General features: G+C 39.7%; 1 protein-coding gene and 1 pseudogene across 4 annotated transcripts in view; both read right to left on the bottom strand.

Moving 5' to 3' along the window:
- ZRANB3 (zinc finger, RAN-binding domain containing 3) overlaps window positions 1–16,162 on the bottom strand; it is a 338,584-nt gene that overhangs the window by 318,070 nt on the left and 4,352 nt on the right. The gene's annotated exons all lie outside the window — the stretch shown is intronic.
- On the bottom strand, window positions 753–2,783 carry LOC105532200 (annotated as a pseudogene). Its single transcript, XR_001004932.1, has one exon. The product of XR_001004932.1 is annotated as a ras GTPase-activating protein-binding protein 1 pseudogene (transcript).

Below are 16,162 nucleotides of genomic sequence, written 5' to 3'. Positions count from 1 at the left end.
CATTTAAAGTCACATTCCTTCTTACGGGCTATGAATAGGAGTCTGATTAGACACCAGAATAAAACTTACTACAAATGCTGAACCATTTAGGTCAAAGAACCTCTAGAGAAGCACCTGTCTTCAAAGGGATTCTAGCTTGAGACTCAATTTTAGAATAAGATATAACAGACATGTTAACAGAAGACATACAAGATGATAAAAGAGGGTTTCTACAATTCCCCACATACTCTGAACCTAATACAACAAATCCAGATATTAAAAAATTATTTTTCTTTAAACAACTGCCAAATCTAAAAGATAAACAGAAGGCACAACAGTTTTGTTACGGTTGTTATCTGGGTTTTGGGAATATTTTGTCTTTTGTTTTTTTACAAATACAAATTAAACATGAAAAAACTCTACTTCAAAAAAACTAACAGTTCAAGAAAAGCCTATCTAGTTGCATTCTAGACATTTAAAACCTATATCACAATTGAAATTTCAATGGTAAAAACAGTAGGTTTTAGAACTGTTTTGTGATCCTACATCAGAAGAAAAATTCTATTCCTTTTATTCAGTTTTTAAACATACCAGCGAGAATCAAAATTGTCAAATTTTCCAAATTTTAAACATACCAGTCAGAATCAAAATTGGCAAATTTTCCAAACCCACTGTAAAAACAGGTTTTAGAAATGTTTCATGATCCTATATCAAAATAAAAATTATATTCCTTTTATTCAGTTTTTAAACACTACCAGTGAGAATCAAAATTGTCAAATTTTCCAATGGCGATTTCTCCACACCAGAAAGTGGTCATGACTCTCAAAGAAGAAACAGTTTGGGGTTTTCCTGCCTTCAAAATGTTATCAAATCCTGTATTTCTCACAGGCTTTTGAAAACACAGAAAGTAAGAAATATTCCAATGAATGAAATGTACCAAATGTCAGCAATAACGCAAGACACATTCCTTTGGGGAAATGGCTGTTAGAAAAAAAATCCAGTCTGTACATGCAAAATAAGCAAGGAAATTTGGTCTTTTTTTCTTCTTCTTCTTCTTCTTCTTCTTTAAAAATCCATTACTCCTAAAATATCATTCCACAAAATTGGAAGTGAAAGACTAAAGGCCAGGAAAGGGAAGAGAGGGAGAAGGAGCACACACCATTAACACACAAAAGAAGTAAAATTATACTAACTAAAGCAGTTTATAACAAACTGGGGTCATACTCCAAGATACCAAAGGCTGGTCGAAGAAATTCACCATTCTGTAGGAACTAGGGTTCATACGGCCCCCTGAAGATCCATGAAGATTCACTGCCGTGGAGCAAGCCACCTTCCCACTCCAAATCCTGCTTTCTGTACCATGCCTCCACAGGGAGGGCCTCTCATTCCACCACCCAGCCCACCTAAAGGGCCTCCAGGTCCACAAAGGCGATCATCTCGTGGGTCCCCTTCCCTGGCAGCTCGAGTCTTCTTCTCTTCCACAATGAGACGGACCTCACCTCTGAACATGATGGACCTGTTGCTAAGGACCTTCTGAACAGGCTCAGAATCATCAAACATAACAAAATCAAAATTGGGTAATTTCCCACCACTGTTAATGTGCAACTCCACCATGTTCCCATAATTTTGAAAGAAATCTTTAAGCTCTGATTTGTCTACTTTATGAGGCAGGTTGCCAATGAAGAGTTGGTGACTGTCAGGGTGTCTCACCATTCTTCGGGGTTCAATGTCACCTTGCTCACCAGCCTCACAGATTGGTCTGGGTCCCTTTTGGAGAGGAATATTTATTCGTTGTTCTCGTATTCTTTGATCCCTTTGAGGTCTCTGTGGTGGAACCTGAGATTCAGGCTTAGACTCTGTACAGGGCTGTGAAGCTAGTACTTTGCAAACATGAGGAGGTATCCCAGTAACTGGAACAGCTCCACTGGGTGGAAGGTTGTTACTGGTCACAGATGCCCAAGAAAATGTCCTCAAGTCTTCCTATACTGTCTGAGATATGTCTGCAGGTGCTAGAGAACTCTTCTGAGCATCCTCAGGAGCAGTTTCTTCTAATACAAGCTCAAACTTTTCCTCTTGGATTTCAGATACATGTTCTTGTTCTGGTTCTGGTTCAGGATCAGGCTCCAGTTCAGCAACTGGCTCCTCTAAATGTTCTTCCATGTCATTACTGACAATTGCCTGATCATAGAAAGTTCCAGAATCAGAGGTGATTGCTGTCTTTCTTCAGGTTCCTCTACTTCTTCTTCAGACTCCTCCTGAGGCTCAGTGACAAACCCATCTTGGTGTCTGAGGATATCATTATGAACATAGAACTGATATGCAATAGACCCCTCAGGAGCAAGTACAAACATCTGCATGAATCTCCTCAAAGCCTGGTTGTTGTTAGAGAGAAGCACCATCACCTGGACTACCACACCATCATTTAGCATAGCATAAGCATCAACATGGAGAATCTTGGTGTGGCAGTTGGTGAAGTTTTGTGACATCACTTTCCTGTGGATTTCTTTCTGTCAAAGACTGCATCTGCTGGCTTTCCATTTGAATCCAATCCCCCATGGACATGAGAAGAGTTCTTTCCATAAAATCTATGCAGCATGTCTAGGGCCTGGTTCACCAGTGCGTAATGCTGTCTCACAAATTTCCACCCAACCAGCAGGGGAGTAGGCTTCTCCATCACCATTGCTTTGGTCAATTCAACCTGGGGGGAAAAGTCAAATATGTCCAAACCTGCGCGGCTGAGAGGGAGAGGAACTAGCTCTGCTACACAGCACTGATGATGGCAGAAACCCCTCACGCAACTGTGTCTGCACCAGCAATACATTATTTTTAATACCATGTTATTAAAATCAAAATGACAATATTGGCTAGGGAAATTTAGTGAAAGCAAAATCTAGTAGAACTTATTTTCTAAGCAATTCGCTTGGTAAGCAACACTTGAAAAAAAGAATAAAGGAAGTATTTATTTTCCATCTTTTAGGTCAAGACAGTGTTTTTGTACTCAATTGAGAACAAGGCAAATTCAACTGGAATTCACTGACTCATTTAAGTAAATAGTAGAATTGTATTGAGGAGAATCAGATATTGTTAAAACACACGACCTAGAGACTTATTTTGGAAATAACAAGTAAATGGCTGGTGAAGACAACTATATACACTTTGGGGAGATAATTTTTTTTTTAATTAAGAATGTATTGGATGAAATTTACTGCAGAATAGATAAAAAATTAGTAAATTAGAAAAGATATTAAATGTAAATGGACTAAAAACAAATGAAAAGATTCCTATATTAAATTAAAAAATATATAAATTTACATGCTGCTTTTAAAAGACATATCCTTAAATAGAAGGATTCATAAACATTGAAAGTAAAAGAATTAAAAAAGACATACATGCCAAAGTATAGCTGGTATTGCTTTACATTATAACATAGGTTTCAGGCAAAAAAAAAAAAATTATTAAAATAAACAAGAGCATTTTATAATGATAAAATATTTATTAGAAAAATTTAGCCACGAAATATATCTTAATAAATATACACGGCAAAAACTGATAAAAGTAAAAGGAAAATTTGACACAACCATATCTATCTATAACCACAGTGGAAAAGTTTAACACATGTCTCTCAGTAATTGATTATGCAAGCTGATTAAAATTGTAACAGGATAAAGATGATTTCAAGAACACAATAAACAAATCTGACCCATTTGGTGCAAAGACAGGAGTATTATTTTCAAGCTCATTGTGTGAAGCCAGCCTAAACAATCTCACAAGCACATTACAAGAAAAAACATACATACTACAATCTCTCATATTCATAGGTAAACAAAATATTAGCAAACCGAATATAGCAGTAACTAAAAGACTAAGACACCAAGACTGAAGTGGGCTTATTTCAGGAATGCACAGCTGATTACACTTTCAAGATTCAATCACTGACAAGCTGATCCTAAAATTCATATGGAAATGCAAGGAACCCAGAATAGCCAAAACAATCTTGAAAATGAACAAAGCTAGAGGACTTCTACTTCCTGGTTGTAAAATTTACTACAAAGTGATAACAATCAAGACAGTGTAGCACTACTAGCATAATGACAACCAGCTAGGTCAACGGAACAGAACTGAAAGTCCAGAAATGAGCCCTTACAGTCAATTGAGTTTTGACAAGGGTGCTAAGAGGATTCAATAGGCAAAGAGTAACTTTTTCAACAAATAGTGCTCAGACAACTAGATGTCCGTATAAAAGAATGAAATTAAACCCCCACCTCAGCTGCATATGAAAATTAACTTGAAATGGAACAAAGATTAAAACATAACAGCTAAAAAATAAAAATAAAAAAATAACAGCTAAAACTATAAAACTTCAAGGGGAAAACACAAGAGCAAATCTTTGTAATTTTGGGTTATGGTATGGCTTTAGATAACACTAAAAGCAAAAACATGAAGTCTTTGCACATGCCTATGTCCTGAATGGTATTGCCTAGGTTTTCCTCTAAGGTTTTTATGGTTTTAGGTCTTATGTTTAAGTCTTTAATCCATCTTGAGTTAATTTTTGGATAAGGTGTAAGGAAGGGGTCCTGTTTCAGTTTTCTGCTAGCCAGTTTTCCCAACACCATTTATTAAACAGGGAATCAATAGGGAATCCTTTCCCCATTTCTTGTTTTTGTCAGGTTTGTCAAAGATCAGATGGTTGTAGATGTGTAGTATTATTTCTGAGGCCTGTGTTCTGAGCTATATATCTGTTTTGGTACCAGTACCATGCTGCTTTGGTTACTGTAGCTTTGTAGAATAGTTTGAAGTCAGTAGTACGATGCCTCCAGCTTTGTTCTTTTTGCCTAGGATTGTCTTGGCTATGTGGGCTCTTTTTTGGTTTCATATGAAATTTAAAGTAGTTTTTTCTAAGTCTGTGAAGAAAGTCAAAGGTAGCTGGATGGAGACAGCATTGAATTTGTAAGTTACTTTGGGCAGTATGGCCACTTTCACGATACTGATTCTTCCTATCCATGAGCATGAAATGTTTTTCCATTTGTTGTGCCCTCTCTTATTTCCTTGAGCAGTGGTTTGTAGTTCTCCTTGAAGAGATCCTTCACCTCCATTGTAAGTTGTATTCCTAGGTATTTGATTCTCTTTGTAGCAATTGTGAATGAGAGTTCAAAAATGTTTTGGCTCTCTATTCTAGTGTATAAAAATGCTTGTGATTTTTGCATACTGATTTTGTATCCTGAGACTCTGCTGAAGTTGCTTATCAGCTTAGGAAGATTTGGGGCTGAGATGATGGGGTTTTCTAAATATACAATCATGTCATCTGCAAACAGAGACAATTTGACTTCCTCTCTTCCTATCTGAATACCTTTTCTTTCTTTCTCTTGCCTGATTGCCCTGGCCAGAACTACCATACTATGTTGAATAGAAGTGGTGAAAGAAGGCATCCTTTGTGCCGGTTTTCAAAGAGAATGTTTTCAGCTTTCACCCATTCAGTATGATATTGGCCGTGAGTTTGTCATAAATAGTTATTATTTTGAGATACATTCCATTAATACCTAGTTTATTGAGAGTTTTTTTCAGCATGAAGGGATGTTGAATTTTATGGAAGGCCCTTTCTGCATCTATTGAGATAATCATGTGTTGTCATTGGTTATGTTTATGTGATGGATTACATTTATTGACTTGCGTATGTTGAACCAGCCTTGAATCCCAGGGATGAAGCCAACTTGATCTTGGTGGATAAGCTTTGTGATGTGCTGCTGGATTTGGTTTGCCAGTATTTTATTGAATATTTTCGCATCGATGTTCATCAGGGATACTGGCCAGAAATCATCTTGTTTTGTTATGTCTCTGCCAGGTTTTCGTATCAAGATGATGCTGGCCTCATAAAACAAGTAGGAGTCCCTCTTTTTCTACTGTTTGGAATAATTTCAGAAGGAATGGTACCAGCTCCTCTTAGTACCTCTGGTACAAATTCAGCTGTGAATCTGTCTGGTCCTGGGCTGTTTTGGTTGGTAGGCTACTAATAGTTCTCTATTTCCTTCAATTCTGCTCTGATCTTAGTTATTTCTTATCTTCTGCTAGCTTTTGAATTTGTTTGTGATGTCAGGGTGTCAATTTTAGATCTTTCCCGCTTTCTCCTGTGTGAATTTAGTGCTATAAATTTCCCTTTAAACGCTGCTTTAGCTATGTCCCAGAGATTCTGGCACATTGTGTCTTTGTTCCCATTGGTTTCAAAGAACTTATTTCTGCCTTCATTTCGTGATTTACCCAGCAGTCATTCAGGAGCAGGTTGTTCAGTTTCCATGTAGTTGTGGGGTTTTGAGTGAGTTTCTTAATCCTGAATTCTAATTTGATTGCACTGTGGTCTGAGAGACTGTTTGTTATGATTTCCGTTCTTTTGCATTTGCTGAGGAGTGCATTACTTCCAATTATGTGGTCAATTTTAGCATAAGTGTGATGTGATGCTGAGAAGAACGTATATTCTGTTGATTTGGGGTGGAGAATTCTATAAACATCTATTAGGTCTGCTTGGCCCCGAGCTGAGTTCAAGTTCTGAATATCCTTGTTAATTTTCTGTCTCATTAATCTGTCTAATATTGACAGTGAAGTGTTAAAATCTCCAAATCTCCTACTACTACTGTATGGGAGTCTAAGTCTCTTTGTAGGTCTCTAAGAACTTGCTTTATGAATCTAGGTCCTCCTGTATTGGGTGCATATATATTTAGGATAGTTATGTCTTCTTGTTGCATTGATCCCTTTACTATTATATAATGCCCTTATCTCTTTTGATTTTCGTTGGTTTAAAGTCTGTTTTACCAGAGACTAGGATTGCAACTCCTGTTTTTTGTGTTTTTTTTTCTTTTTTCTTTTGCTTTCCATTTGCTTGGTAAATATTCCTCCATCCCTTTATTTGAGTCTATGTGTGTCTTTGCATGTGAGATGGGTCTTCCAAATACAGCACACCGACAGGTCTTCACTCTATCCAGTTTGCCAGTCTGTGTCTTTCAGTTGGGTCATTTAGCCCTTTTACATTTAAGGTTAATATTGTTATAGGTGAATCTGATCCTGTCATTATGATGCTAGCTGGTTATTTTGCCCATTAGTTGATGCAATTTCTTCATAGTGTTGATGGTCTTTACAATTTGGTATGTTTTTGCAGTGGCTGGTACCAGTTGTTTCTTTCCAAGTTTACTGCTTCCTTCAGGAGCTCTTGTAAGGCAGGCCTGGTGGTGACAAAATCTCTCAGCAATTGTTTGTCTGCAAAGGATTTTATTTCACCTTTGCTTATGAAGCTTAGTTTGGCTGGATATGAAATTCTGGGTTGAAAATTCTTTTCCTTAAGAATGTTGAATATTGGACCCCGCTCTCTTCTGGCTTGTAGGGTTTCTGAGAGATCCGCTGTTAGTCTGATGAACTTCCCTTTGTCACCCGGGTAACTCAATCTTTCTCTCTGGCTGCCCTTAACATTTTTTCCTTCATTTCAACCTTGGTGAATCTGACAATTATGTGTCTTGTGGTTGCTCTTCTCAAGAAGCATCTCTGTGGTGTTCTCTGTATTTCCTGAATTTGAATGTTGGCCCGTCGTGCTAGGTTGGGGAAGTTTTCCTGGATAACATCCTTAAGTGTGTTTTCCAACTTGGTTCCATTCTCCCTGTCACTTTCAGGTACACCAATCAAAAATAGGTTTGGTCTTTTCACAGAGTCCCATATTTCTTGGAGGCTTTGTTCGTTCTTTTCATTCTTTTTTCTCTAACCTTTTTTTGAAGTTCTTAGCTTCCCTGCCTTGGGTTAGAACATGCTCTTTAAGCTTGGAGGAGCTTGTTATTACCCACCTTCTGAAGCCTACTTCTGTCAATTCATCAAACTCATTTTCCATCCAGTTTTGTTCCCTTGCCGGTGAGGAGTGGTGATTCTTTGGAGAAGAGGCATTCTGGTTTTGGGAATTTTCAGCCTTTTTGCGCTGTTTTTTCCTCATCTTCGTGGATTTATCTACCTTTGGTCTTTGATGTTGGTGACCTTCAGATAGGTTTTTGTATGGGCGTCCTTTTTGTTGATATTGATGCTACTCCTTTCTGTATGTTAGTTTTCCTTCTAACAGTCAGGACCCTCTGCTGCAGGTCTGTTGGAGTTTGCTAGAGGTCCATTCAAGACTCTGTTTGCCTGGGTATCACCAGCAGAAGCCGCAGAACAGCAAAGGTTGCTGCCTGTTCCTTCCTCTGGAAGCTTCATCCCAGAGGGGCACTGCCAGATGCCAGCCGGAGCTCTCCTGTATGAGGTGTCTCCCAGTCAGGAGGCATAGGGGTCAGGGACTCACGTGAGGAGACAGTCTACCCTTTAGCAGAGCTTGAGCACTGTGCTGGGAGACATGCAGCTGTCTTCGGAGCTGACAGGCAGGAAGGTTTAAGTCTGCTAAAGCTGTGACCACAGCCACCCCTTCCCTAAGGTGCTCTGTCCCAGGAAGATGGGAATTTTATCTGTAAGCCCCTGACTGGGGCTGCTGCCTTTCTTTCAGATATGCCCTGCTCAAAGAGGAGGAATCTAGAGAGGCAGTCTGGCTACAGCGGCTTTGTGTGCTGCGGTGGGTTCTGCACCCAGTTCAAACTTCCCAGTAGCTTTGTTTACACTGTGAGGGGAAAACCACCTACTCAAGCCTCAGTAATGGCAAATGCCCCTCCCCCCACCAAGCTCACCCATCCCAGATAGACTTCAGAATGTGTGCTGGCAGTGAGAATTTCAAGTCAGTGGATCTTAGCTTGCTAGCCTCCTGGGGGTGGGATCTCCTGAGGTAGACCACTTGGCTCCCTAGTTTCAGCCCCCTTTGCAGGGTAGTGAATGGTTCTGTCTCACTGGTGTTCCAGGAGCCACTGCGGTATGAAAAACTCCTGCAGCTAGCTCGGTGTCTGCCCAAAGGGCCGCCTGGTTTTGTGCTTGAAACCCAGGGCCCTGGTGGTTTACGTACCCTAGGGAATCTCCTAGTCTGTGGGATACAAAGACCACGGGAAAAGCGTAGTATCTGGGCTGGAATGCACCATTCCTCATGGCACAGTCCCTTAGCTAAGGGAAGGAGTTCCCTGATCCCTTGCACTTCCTGGGTGAGGAAACGCCCCACCCTGCTTGGGCTTGCCCTCCATGGGCTGCACCCACTATCTAACCAGTCCCAATGAGATGAGCTGAGAACCTCAGTTGGAAATGCAGAAATCACCGGCCTTCTGAGTTATCTTGCTGGGAGCTGCAGACTGGAGGTGTTCCTATTCAGCCATCTTGCCAGTCACCATAGTCCTGTAACTTGTAGTTATGGAGCTGGGTCACAAACTCAGGTCACGTGGCTATAGATGTCAGATGCCACACTTTTAGCTGCTATTCTAGATGCTTCCCCTACTGAGAAGATCTATCTGCTGGGAGGCACTGCAGCATGTTATCTCCTTGTTTGCTTAATTTTGCTTCCTACTTCTGTTTGTTGCTACCAAAAATTCCAAAATAACAGGGTTCAGGAGGGAGAATTTGGAGCTGACTGTTGGACAGGGAAAACTGTTTCTGTCCCTCAGATTAGGTGGTTCATCAGGGAGAGTCCATTTATTATTTTAACTCCATTTATTATTTTATTTCATTTTATACAACCTACTTGAAAGGACAAAATTTTAGAAATGTATAATATTTTAGTGATTAGGTTGGGGTGAGATAGAAGTGATTGTGGCTATAAGAAGGCAAAATAAGGGATCCTCCTGGGATGGAAATGTTCTCTATTTTGACTGTGTCAATATCTTGGTTGTACTGTAGTTTTCTAAGATGTTACCACTGGAGGAAACTAGGGAAAGGTCCACAGTATCTCTCTGCATTATTTCTTACAACCTCCTGTGAATTTACAATGAACTCAAACAGTATGATCTTTTTTAGATCAAAAAAAAAATAAAACACCCTGGCTTGGGCATGATGATTACACTCGTACTTCCAGAACTTTGGGAGGCAGCAGCAGAAAGATCACTTGAGCCAGGGAGGTCCAGGCTGCAGTGAGCTAAACAGAGCAAGACCCAGAAAGATAAAACTCCAAGATCATGTAGCTAACAGCAGAGGTAAGACCTATATTTGGCTCTTTCATCCCTTTTTATCACATGAATGCTCCATCTCTACTTCAGGGCTAAATCCCACTGAAAATATCTATTTTAAATATTAATATACTGGCCCTATAAACAGTTATATCCCATAAAAAGTAATCATCCAACTCCCTGAATTTCATTTTTTCATGCATTCAACAAATAAGTATTCAGTTGTTCACATGTAGCAGACATTGCACTAGGCTCCGGATATATAATAGTAAATATATTATTACATGCAGTTCTGAAGAAAGACTATAGGGGAAGTACTGGGTGTTAAGGGAGCATACGAACAGGACTAATTTTTCAGATTAAGTGTTTGGAAGTCTTCTAAATATACACACATCAAAGTTGATACTTGAACAACATTAACCAGAGAGGAAGCGATCAAAGAGTATTTTTGGAAGAGTATATGGTACGTATAAAGGCTGTGAATTGGAGGTAAAAGTAAGGAAGCAAGCAGTAAGGAATTCTCAGTCTTCATCTTACTGGACCTATCAGTAATCACTCCCTCTTCATTAAATCTTTTTTTCCCCACTTAAATTCTTTTTTCTTTTTGGGTCGGGCACGGTGGCTCACACCTGTAATCCCAGCACTTTACGAGGCCGAGGAGGGTGGATCATTTGAGGTAAGGTGTTCAAGACCAGCCTGGCCAACATGGCGAAACCCCATCTCTACTAAAAATAAAAAATAAAAAAATTAGCCAGGCGTGGTGGCAGGTCTTTGCCTGTAATCACAGCTACTGGGGAGGCTGAGGCAGGAGATCGGTTGAACCCAGGAGACGGAGGTTGCAGTGAGCCAAGTTCATGCCATTGTACTCCAGCCTGGGCGACAGAGTAAGACTCCACCTCAAAGAGAAAAAATGAATTTTTTTTTTTTTTGAAACAAAGTCTTGCTCTGTCACTCTGCCTGGAGTACAGGGGTGCAATATTAGCCCTCTGTAACCTCAAACTCCTAGGCTCACACAACCTCCTGCCTTAGCCCCTCAAGCAGCTTGGACTACAGGCATCTGCCACCACACCCGGCTAATTGTTTTTTGTTTTTTGTTGGTTTTTTTTTTTGAGATGGAGTCTCACTCTGTCACCCAGGCTAGAGTGCAGTGGTGCAATCTGGTCTCTCTGCAACCTCCAGCTCCTGGGTTCAAGCGATTCTCCTGTCTCAGCCTCCCAAGGAGCTGGGCTTACAGGCGTCTGCCACTGTGCCTAGCTAATTTTTGTATTTTTAGTAGAGACGGGGTTACACCATCTTGGTCAGGACGTTTTTTTGTTGTTGTTGTTGTTGTTTTGTTGTTGTTGCGATAGGGTCTCATTACATTGCAAAGGCTGGTCTGGAACTCCTGGCCTTAAGCAATCCTTTCACCTCAGCCTCCAATTACTTTAAAATGAAGAATATTGCAAACTTTCTTTCTACAGGCAACTGTTTTCAGTCTAATGATAAAATAATTCCCACTTATTGGGTGACTTCTTTCTGTAAACCACTACGCTAGGAAATTTTAGAAGATCTCTCGCAATTCACATATTTCTCACGCCTTGGCTCGAGGAAATTCACAGAAACCGCCACTGCTATACATCTTATTGAACGATTAATCCTTTTCCTCTTCCTTTCCTACCCCTCCCATTTGCCCTAAGAACAAAGAGTTTGTAAACCAATAAATTCGGTGGAGGCCGAGAGCTCAGGGCTTTCAGAAAGCCTCCTACGCTGCAGTCCCCTGGACCTGCCTTTTAAACTCTCTCTTTTTAATTCCTTTGTCTCTGCTGGACTTGGAGTACCTGCTGGGTGGTGTGGGGCTGGTTTCCCCAACAGGGAGAAAGAAGCCACAGTTGCAAAGGCATAAAGATTTTAGAAAATCTGGCCAGGCACAGTGGCTCATGCGGGTAATCCCAGCACTGTGGGAGGCCGAGGCAGGCAGATCACCTGAGGTCAGGAGTTCAAGACCAGCCTGGCCAACATAGTGAATACCTGTCTCTACTAAAAATACAAAAATTAGCCAGGCTGAGATCGCGCCACTGCACTCCAGCCTGGGCGACAGAGTGAGACTCCATCTCAAAAGAAAAAGAAAAAAGAAGTTTTAGAAAATCCTAAGCAGTTTAGTATAGCTAAAGAATAAGATCCTCGTGACATGCAGTAAAGAAGTAAAAACAGGCCAAGTCAAGGAGGTGCCATGCTAAGAGTTTGGACTTTTCTCTGTAAGGAATTGGAAGCAATTTTTAAAGTGTAATCAGGTTGCTATTTTACAAAGATTACTTTGTCAACTTCAGAAAAATGAATGTGGGGGCAGAGATAACTTTTTAGAAGGCTACCATAAATAGTCCAGGTAATACAATTCATAATCTCTTGGCTTTAGACTCCTATATCTAATTACCTACCTGACACTTTGGATATCTCACAGACATTTTTAGCTTAAATGTCCCAAACCGGTCTTGATTTCTCACCAAACCTGTGTGCCCCTGTAGTCTCAGTAAATAGTACAACCATGCAAGTTACTCAAACCGGTTTCATTCCTGATTTCTCCCTTTCCCTAAACCACCAAGTTGAATCCACTTATTATTCATTATTCCCAAAATATTAATGTATCTCAAGTCTATCCTTTTTTTCCCCCAGTTCCATTGCTATCACCAAACCCAAGCCATCATCACCGCTCAACAGGATTAGCACAATAGCTCCCAACTGGACTCCTCTAAATTTCCCTTAATACCACTTGGTTTCCTTAAAATATTTACTGTAATTGGCAATTTTGTCTCTCACTTCTGTTAGAATGCCTTCATAAATCAAGGACCACAGACTTCCTTATGGTTTTATTTCAGGGCTCTAGCACCTAGCATCAGCCTGATTAACAGAAACAATATTAATAAAAAAGCAACACACACTTATTATGTGTCAGGTACTATTTTAAGGGTTTTACATATATGAAATCATTTGATCCTCACAAGAGCCTCTAAGGTAGGTATTCTTATTATCTCAATTTTACAGATAAGGAAACTGAGACACAGATGGTCAATTAATCTGCCCAAGGTAACACAAATAAATGACACAACAAAGAATCAAGCCTAGGCAGACTCCAGCCTACAGTCTTGATTATTCAGTACCTCTTTGAGTAGATGCTCAATAAATATTCCTTGAACAAATAAACAAACGAGAGAATACAGAGAGGAGGAACAGATTTAGTGGTAAAGATTATGGGCTATGATTTGGGACATGCTGAATTTGAAGTACTTGGAGAAGGCTGTGAAGTACAGTGGGATAAATAGTTATAAGTTAGAGATGAGCATTTAGAAGTTATCAGGTTCTCCTGGAAGCCAGCTACAAAATACAACTGTCTGTATTTAAAAAGTGATTATACAATTTAAAAAATAAGATGGGCTTTTAAACTGTAACCATTTTGGTCGAATTCTTTTTTTTGTTTTGACAAAGAGTTTCGCTCTTGTTGCCCAGGCTGGAGTGCAATGGCACAATCTCAGGTCACTGCAACCCCGGCCTCCCGGGTTCTAGCTCCTGCCTCAGCCTCCTGAGTAGCTGGAACTACAGGCATGCACCACCATAGCTGGCTAATTTTATGTATTTTAGTAGAGATGTGGTTTCACCATGTTGGTCAGGCTGGTCTCGAACTCCTGACCTCTGGTGATCCACCCGCCTCGGCCTCTCAAAGTGCTGGGATTACAGGAGTGAGCCACCGCGACTGGCCTGTAGAATTCTATAATAGAAATATGTTTTAACAAAGATAGAATGACCCGTTGAGCCTCGATGACACCCATGAAAAATTCTGTATTGTTACTATGAAATGAAATATTTGGCTTTCTTTAAGAAGTCACATTTGGTATCTATATAAATGTCAAACTTGCATTTTGTTAAAATATAAAAGTGCAGAGATTTTTAACTTGACAAAAATCTAATAGATTACAAGAACAGCTGAAAATAACAAGAAAACGACGGAAAAAGAAGAGCGGGAGCACACCTTACCTCTAGACACCTAAACATATTATTACAAAGTTACAGAAATTAAGATAATGGGTATGGTACAAGTCAAAGAAAAGAGAGAACAATGAAAAAGAACAGTGTCCAAAAAGAACCCCGTATAAATGAGAATTGTGAATATGATAAAATGATATTTTAAATTAATGGGTGTGGAGAGATGATTTACTAAATGGTATCGGGTTTAGCCTAAAAAAGATTTTTATTTTGTTCCTTATACCAAAAAAATTACAGCTAAATTATAAAATACAAAAAAAGTTTTAATCAGATACATAATATTTTTTACTAATCTGGGGTGGGGCAAGCATTTCTAAGCATCACAAATAAATTAGAAGCTAGAAAAAAAAAAGATGGATAGATTTGGACATTAAAATAATTTAAACTTCTAAGAAAAAAATTAAAAAGTTAAAAGATATTTCAAAATGGGAGTAAAGACGTGAGAAATATGTGACAAAGAATTAACAGCCTATGCAGTAATTTTTAAAAAATATTAAGAGACAATGACAGCAACAGGCTACTTAAAAGAGACAACACCAAAGGATAATAAACATAAGAAAGATGCTCCACAATCAATAGAATTCAACTAGATACAAATGAAATATAATGAGCCATCGCTGTTTACGATCAGATTGAATAGAGTAAAACACGGGGAATGGGTGATCTCAAACACCATTAGTAGGAAAGAAAATGGGAACATCCTTTCTGAAGAGCAACTTAGAGATCACAGAGTATTTGTGGCTAAATAAACCTACTTCTAAAAGGTTAGATTCAAGGATAATCAGGGAAGCATACAAAGAGAGCACACATGACAGCGTTACCTATAAAACCTAATCTGTTCAGCAATCGCACTTCTGGGTACATATCCGAAAGAAATGAAAACAGGATTGGGCTGGGCACAATGACTAACGCCTGTAATCCCAGCACTTTGGGAGGCCGAGGCGGGCAGATCACCTGAGGTCAGGAGTTCGAGACCTACCTGGCCAATATAGCGAAACCCCGTCTCCACCAAAAATTTAAAAATTAGCCGGTCGTGGTGGTGCGTGCCTGTAATCCCAGCTACTCAAGACGGTGAGATAGGAGAATCGCTTGAACCCAGGAAGAGGAGGTTGCAGTGGGCCAGGATCATACCACTGCACTCCAGCCTAGGCAACAAGAGCAAAACTCTGTCTCAAAAAAAAAAAAAAAAAAAAAAAGGAAATCCTATCATGCTCTGCACCGATGAACCTTGAAGACATTATGGAAACTGAAATAAATTAGCCACAAAAAGTCAAATAGTGTACTACATGATTCCACTTTTATATGAGGTATTTAAAGTATGTAGTCAAATTCAGAAACAAAATAGAATGGTGGCTGTGGGGCAAAGGATACAGGGGAAATGCAGTTGTTGTTTGGTAAGTATAGAATTTCACATCTGCAAGATGAAAAAGTTCTAGAGATCTATTGCACAAGGTACATTTAATTGTACTTGTGGACTAAGCTCTGATTTTTTTTTTTTTTTTTTTTTGAGATGGAGTCTCGCTGTGTCGCCCAACTGGAGTACAGTGGCACTATCTCGGCTCATTGCAACCTCAGCCTCCGTAAAGCCATTCTCCTGCCTCAGCCTCCTGAGTAGCTGGGATTACAAGTGCACACCACCACACTAGGCTAATTTTTGTATTTTTAGTAGGGACGGGGTTTCACCTTGTTGGCCAGGCTAGTCTTGAACTCCTGACCTCAAGTAATCCACCTGCCTCGGCCTCCCAAAGTGCTGGGATTACAGGTGTGAGCCAACGCACCCAACCTGATTTTTTTAATCTTACCCAAATTCCTACCTAAGGGGTCTAGGGAGTCATGCCCTACAAACCATAAATTCTTATTAGGTGGGTTTTATTTGACCCTATATATTGTAATTTACTTTTCAATCTGACTCTGGCCTAACATTATGAGACAAGGAAGAAATGTTTAACACCAAAATATATTTCTTTGCCGTACCTTAAAATTGTCCTGCAAAGCCTGTTGTAGGAAAAATCCATATTCTATAGTGAATCCCCTTCCCAGTTTGTTTTCCTTCCTTCCCAAATCCAGGAGATAATCAACTATGAGCCAGACACCCTTTTAAGTCCAATAAAAAACAATTTACAACCTGCTCTCTCTGAAGT

The sequence above is a fragment of the Mandrillus leucophaeus genome, unplaced genomic scaffold (genome assembly GCF_000951045.1).
Source record: "Mandrillus leucophaeus isolate KB7577 unplaced genomic scaffold, Mleu.le_1.0 Scaffold94, whole genome shotgun sequence".
Taxonomy (NCBI): Eukaryota; Metazoa; Chordata; class Mammalia; order Primates; family Cercopithecidae; genus Mandrillus; species Mandrillus leucophaeus.
The sequence above is the reverse complement of the archived record's forward strand: the minus strand, read 5'-3'. Positions and strand labels throughout refer to the sequence as shown.